Below are 6479 nucleotides of genomic sequence, written 5' to 3'. Positions count from 1 at the left end.
TCCACTCTCCACGTTGATTCCGTCAAATTTAGGTAAATCGATTGGAGCTGGTTTGTCCGTTTGAATGGCAAAAACGGTTGGTGGACAAGTGGGAAGATTTGGTAGTGTGGTTATTGCCTTATTGGGGAAGAGTGGAGGTCAGGAAAGATAGAGAATATGGTTGTTGGAAAAAGGTGGGAACAGGAGATGGCGAAGAGTATTGAGGTTGGTAAGAGCTGTGGGGTGTGTTTGATGCGGTAGGGTTGATGGTGGTCGGCGGTGGTGCCGGCGGTGGTGGTCTGAGAGATGATAGTTAAGAAACAATGTCATGAAGGACAGTCTGCATCGACTACATAGTCTTAGTGTGTGAGGCAGAATCAGCTTAGAGCTGCTTGACAGCTTCATCAAGGGATTTCAACCTGGTATTGTGAGCACCATCACCCATTTGGAGAGGAAGGGTCAATGAAAGGACCAAATGTAACGATAGAAACTATATTGAGGTTGAAGTGATTTACATCACAAAAGAGGTGTCTATTCCTCTACTTTCTGGAAATTGTATAGGCAAAAAAAAAAAGGAAAAATTGAGAAAATGGAGGTTCCAGATCTATAATTCCATGAAACAAAAAAAAAAGATAAGCAACTTTAACCATGATCTTTTTGAGTTGATTCCTCTCTTATTTATATCATTCAGTGCAGGGTTGTCCGTTGTCATCTTCTCTAACTATTTGGTAGAGATTGATTCTCTTGGGATCTGGGACCACATAGTGGTCGAGGTATTTAGGTAGGCCTTTCTCTCTGTTGCTACGCCTAGGACCTTGTGGTGTGTCCTGTTGAGTTGTTACATCCCCTCTTGTGAAAAGATCCTCTATAGAATTATGTCTTGGAGAGAAAGAAACAATGTCGAGAGACCGTGTGGAACCCCCATCGTCATTTTATGATATATGAATGAACTATGTCCAAATTAAAATCTGATGAAGCTTCATGAATGTGTAGAATTGTAACTATGAGGCCATGTGACAACAATGAGATGTCAAGATAATATTGGTTCAGGGGATGGCATCCATTCTTTCTTCAAAATCTTAGCACTTCTTGTTTTCCTAGATTATACCAATATGAAGAAAACTTATACTCCCTCCGTTTCAATTTATAAGAACCTATTTCCTTTTTAGTTCGTGCCAAAAAGAATGACTTCTTTCCCTATTTGGAAACAATTTACCTTTATGCAATGATTTATAACCACAAAAAATATATATGCTTCATTTTACACCACAAGTTTAAAAGTTTTCACTTTTTTCTTAAACTCCGTGCCCAGTCAAATGAGTTCACATAAATTGAAACGGAGGGAGTACATTGTTATTCCATACATTATATTACCTTCTTATTCTAGCCATAAAGTAGGATATAAGAGATATTGCATTTATAAATATAATGACACAAAAGTTGTTACATGTGTTTTTGTAACGACCCGGCCGGTCGTTTCATGAGTTACCACTTCGTTTCCCCCATTTTTGCTTCTTAATGTGTTGTTCAACTACATTTCATCGTATCGCATTGGTTGGTTTGGGTTCGGAGTGGTTTTGTAGGGAAATGAGATACTTAGTATCTTTTTGGGAAGTTTTAGTTGGAAAAGTCAATGGGAAGTTGACTTGTGAGTAAATAATCTCGAAACTTGGTTTTTATGGTTCGGATAGCTTCATGAGGTGATTTGAGACTTAGGAGCATAATCATAATGTATTTTGGATGTCAGTGGTAGATTTAAGCTTGAATTGGCGAAATTGGAGTTTTGGCATTTTTCGGTTGGTAGTGAAAATTTTGATATCTGGGTCGGATTGGAATTCCAGAAATTGGAGTAAGTCCATTTTGTCATTTGGGACGTGTGTGCAAAATTTCAGGTCATTCGAATGAGGCTTGATAGGTTTTTGGATCGATTGCGGAATTTGAAAGTTTGAAAATCCTTAGGCTTGAATCCGAGGGTGATTTGGTGTTTCGATGTTGCTTTAAGTGTTCCGAGGGTTGGTATGAGTTTGAATGGTGATATGTTTGTTCATATTTTTGGTTGAGGTCCCGGGGGCCTCGGGATGATTTCGGAAGGTGGTCGGAAAGATTGGAATTGAGTTTCAGCAGCTTCAGCTACTGTTCCTGTTATAACTGCATTTGCGGATTGGGGACCGCAGGTGCGGACCCGTAGAAGCGAAGAAAGGGATGCAGATGCGTCCAATGTTGAGAACGGTAGAAACCGCATATGCGGTAAGGTGAGCGCACTTGCGAGGGCGCAGGTGCGGATAATTGACCGCAGATGTGGTTTTGGGCGGATAAGTGACATCCGCAGGTGTGACCTATTTGACAGCAGGTGTGGTCGCGCAGGTGCGTGTTAAGGGTCGCAGGTGCGGAAATGCCTGGGCAGAAACTATATAAGCATTCCTTCGCGATTTTCATTTTATTTCCTCCATTTCTTAGACGGGTTTGGAGTTTTTTGAGAGGATTTGAAGAGGGATTCAAGGGGTAACGCTTGGAGGTAAGATTTTTGAACTCAATACTCGATTATATGGTGATTTCTAACTAATTAGACATGAAATTATTGGAATTTAAGGGTTAAAATTAGAGAATTAGGGCTTGAAATTGGAGAGTTTTAATTGGGAATTTGAGGGGCCATATGAGGTTCGATTTTGATGTTCTTGGTATGTATAGACTCGCGGGAGGATAAGGATTCTAGTGATGAAATTTTTATCGAATTCCAAGATATGAGCCCGGGATTCGGGTTTGGCCAATTTCGGGATTTTTGATGAAATTTGATTATTTTCGCATGGGTTTTGTTCCTTTAGCTTATATTGACGACATGGATCTGGTTTTGGTTAGATTCTGAGCATTTGAAGGCCGATTCGAGAGGCAAAGACTTCGCGGGCTAGAGTTTGGACCGGTTTGAGGTAAGTAATGATTGTGAATATTGTCCTGAGGGTATGAAACCCCGAATTTCACATCGTGGTGCTACTTTGAGGTGACGCACATGCTAGATAATGAGCGTAGGGCCGTGCACCGTTGGGGATTGTGACTTGGTCCATCCCTTATGACTATTAAATCGCGTATTTGATTAAAAATTATTTGATACTATTATATTTTGGAAAGTATTACTATGTTCTAGGCTGAACGTCATATTTGGGCCACGTACCAACTGTTTGGACCCTTAGGGGATTTTTACTACTATTCCTCACTGTTTTGACTTAATTATCTATACTCAGTCATGTTGTGTTTTACTGATTTCATAACTCAGCCGTATTTACTCCTTTTTGATACTTTAAATGATATTTTGGGCTGAGTATCCTGTTTTACTGTTGCCCGAGTGGCTTGATAGGTTTTTGACTGAGTAAGGCTGAGGGCCTGTGTTGTGAGGATATCATGGGATTGGGCTGCGCGCCATAGCATGTTGTACTAATTTGTGATATATGAGAGGCTGAGGGCTTGATTTGTTATGTCACGAGCTGGCTTGTGATAGCGCTTGGGTTGTAAGAGCCCCTCCGGAGTCTGAACACCCCCAGTGAGCGCGGGTACCCAGTGTGAGTGATGTGATGTAGCCCGAGGGGCTATTGTTGATTCATATTGTTGGTTGTGGGGCTGATTACGAGTTACTGTGAGGTAGCCATAAGGGATGGTTCTGTTGATATTTGGCCCAAGGGGCGGTTTATGGTACATGTTATGGCCGAGGGACCGTTTATGTTTCTATCAGTTTTACTCATTGTTTCACCACTTGTTTGAAACTATTGAAAGAAGTTTTAAAAATGTTTTACTGAAACTGAGTCGTTTTTATGAGTTAATTGATTTTCTGTATTGTTCTAGACATATACTATTTTGTTGTTGTGTTATGATGTGGAATTACCTATTTTCTTACTGCTCGGATGCTTTTACTTTTATTACTTACTGAGTTGGCGTACTCACATTACTCGCTGCACCTTATGTGCAGATCTAGGAGTCTAGGGACGCGATAATGTGTGTTGATCAGTCTTCCAGCAGGTTTTCGGAGTTGGCTAGGTAGCTCCTTGGCGTTTGCAGCCCTGTACTTCTCTTTCTTACCTTACTCAGATTGTCTTAGTATTTTATTTTCGGACTATGTTAGCCTTTCTTATTCTTAGACGGGTTTTTAGTTGCTCATGACTGGTGACACCCCGATATCAGACTTGTGTTATATTTCATCACTGCTTATTTAAACATATATTGTGAGATATTTCTGTTAAGTAATGGTTTAAAATGATTTTTATAGAATAGTGGTTCGATTCGGAAATGTGTCGGCTAGCCTAGTTTCACGATAAGTGACATCACGACCGGGTCGGTTTTAGGATCGTGACAAGCTGGTATTAGAGCCTAGGTTACATAGGTCTCACGAGTCATGAGCAAGTTTAGTAGAGTCTTGCGGATCGGTACGGAGATGTCTGTACTTATCCTTGGGAGGATGCAGGACCTTTAGGAAAAACTTCATATTCTTGAGTTCCTCTCGTGCGAATCTGTTGATTCTGGTACTAAACTTCTGTTATTCTATTCTTTCATAGATGGTGAGGACACATGCTATCGGTCAAGACGGATGACCACCAGTACCACCAGTTGGGGCTACCAAAGGCCGAGGTCATGGTCGAGGTCCTGGTAGGGGCAGGGGTGTAGCCCGCACAACAGCTAGGGCAACACTTCCAAATCCACCAGCCACCCCAGTTCAAGATCAAGTCCCAGTTGCGGACGCTCCAGCAGTACCAACTCAGGCACCGATGTGCCTATTGTTATCCCATGACTTCAGAAGGCCCTGGCCCAGATTCTATCAGTGTGCATTATCCTAGCTCAGGCGGTCTCAGTTACTACAGCTGCAGCTACTTCTCAGGCCGGGGGAGGCACCCAGACTCCTGCCGCTCGCACACCTGAGCAGGTCGTGCAGGGACTTCAGACACCGAGGGCACCTCCAGCCCAGCCGGTTGCAGCTGCTCAGGACTATGTAGCTCATGTTATTCTAGAGGACGAGCAACACAAATTGGAGAGGTTTGGTAGACTTCAGCCTCCGACTTTCAGTGGTGCAGAGGGCGAGGATGCGTAGGGTTTCTTGGATAAGTGTCAGAGGATGCTTCGAACCGCATGTATATTGGAGACCAATGGGGTCACATTTACTACTTTCCAGTTCTCCGGGGCTACACTTAGTTGGTGGGAGGCTTATTAGAGGCGACGGCCGGTTGGCGCAATGCCCCTTTTCTGGCAGCAGTTCTCCGTTCTCTTTTTAGAGAAGTTTGTATTTGAATCTCGCCGAAAGGAGCTACGCAAGCAGTTCGAGCAGCTTCGTCAAGGTGATAGATCTGTTACATATTATGAGATGCGATTCTACGAGTTGGTTCATCATGCGGTTTGGTTGGTTCCCACAGATCGAGAGAGGATCAGGAGGTTTATAGATGGCCTCGATTTTCAACTTCGGTTGCTCATGACCAGAGAGAGAGTATCTGGTGCTACCTTTGATGAGGTTGTTGGCATATCTCGACAAATTGAGATGGTTCATGGTTAGGAGAGGGTTGAGAGGGAGGCTAAGAGGCCTCGTGGTCAGGGAGGTTTCAGTGATACTTCTCAAGGTCAGTTTCAGCGCGGCAGAGGCTGTCCATTCAGGCATGCTTAGTCAGCTCGCCCAGGTTATCATGGGGCATCATCGGGCCATGGTTCTCACATTTCTCATCAGGGCCATTCCTTACTTAATGCCCTTCCAACCCAGAGTTCATCCCGTGCTCCATCTGTTCAGGGCTCTTCCATGTCAGGTTCTTCTACTAGTCATCCTGATGCTATGGGTTCCCTTCAGTCCCCGTCTCCAGGACCATGAGGTTGTTATGTGTATGGAGAGTTGGGTCATATGTGGAGCAGTGTCCTTGTCGTCTTGGGGGTTCATCTCAGCAGAGGAGTCAGCCATTGGCTTCAGCACCAGTTACTTCACCACCCACCCACCCAGCTAGGGATAAGGGACAGTCAGTTAGAGGTCGCCCTAGAGGGGAGGTCGATCAGGTGGTGGTTAGGTCCGTTTCTATGCACTCCCAGCCAAACCCGATGCTATTGCTTCAGATGCTGTGATTACAGGTATTTTCTCAGTTTGCCACAGAGATGCCTCTGTGTTATTTGATCCTGGTTCCACTTTTTCATATGTGTCGTCATATTTTGCTCATGATTTGGATATGCCCCGTGAGTCTCTTGTTTCATCTATTCGTGTATCTACTCCGGTGGGCGATACTGTTGTTGTAGACTACATATATCGGTCATGTGTGGTAACTATTGGAGGTTTAGAGACCCAAGTGGACCTTCTGTTGCATTGTGTGGTCGATTTTGATGTGATATTAGGCATGGATTGGTTATCTCTGTGTCGTGCTATTTTGGTCTATCATGCAAAGACAGTGACATTGGCTATGCCGGGTGTGCCACGGATCGAGTGGCGAGGTTCGACTAATTTTGTCCTTAGTATGGTTGTTTCATTTCTGAAGGCCCAGCGAATGGTTGGGAAA

This window comes from Nicotiana tabacum, chromosome 7 (genome assembly GCF_000715075.1).
Source record: "Nicotiana tabacum cultivar K326 chromosome 7, ASM71507v2, whole genome shotgun sequence".
In the NCBI taxonomy this organism is placed as follows: domain Eukaryota; kingdom Viridiplantae; phylum Streptophyta; class Magnoliopsida; order Solanales; family Solanaceae; genus Nicotiana; species Nicotiana tabacum.
The sequence above is the reverse complement of the archived record's forward strand: the minus strand, read 5'-3'. Positions refer to the sequence as shown.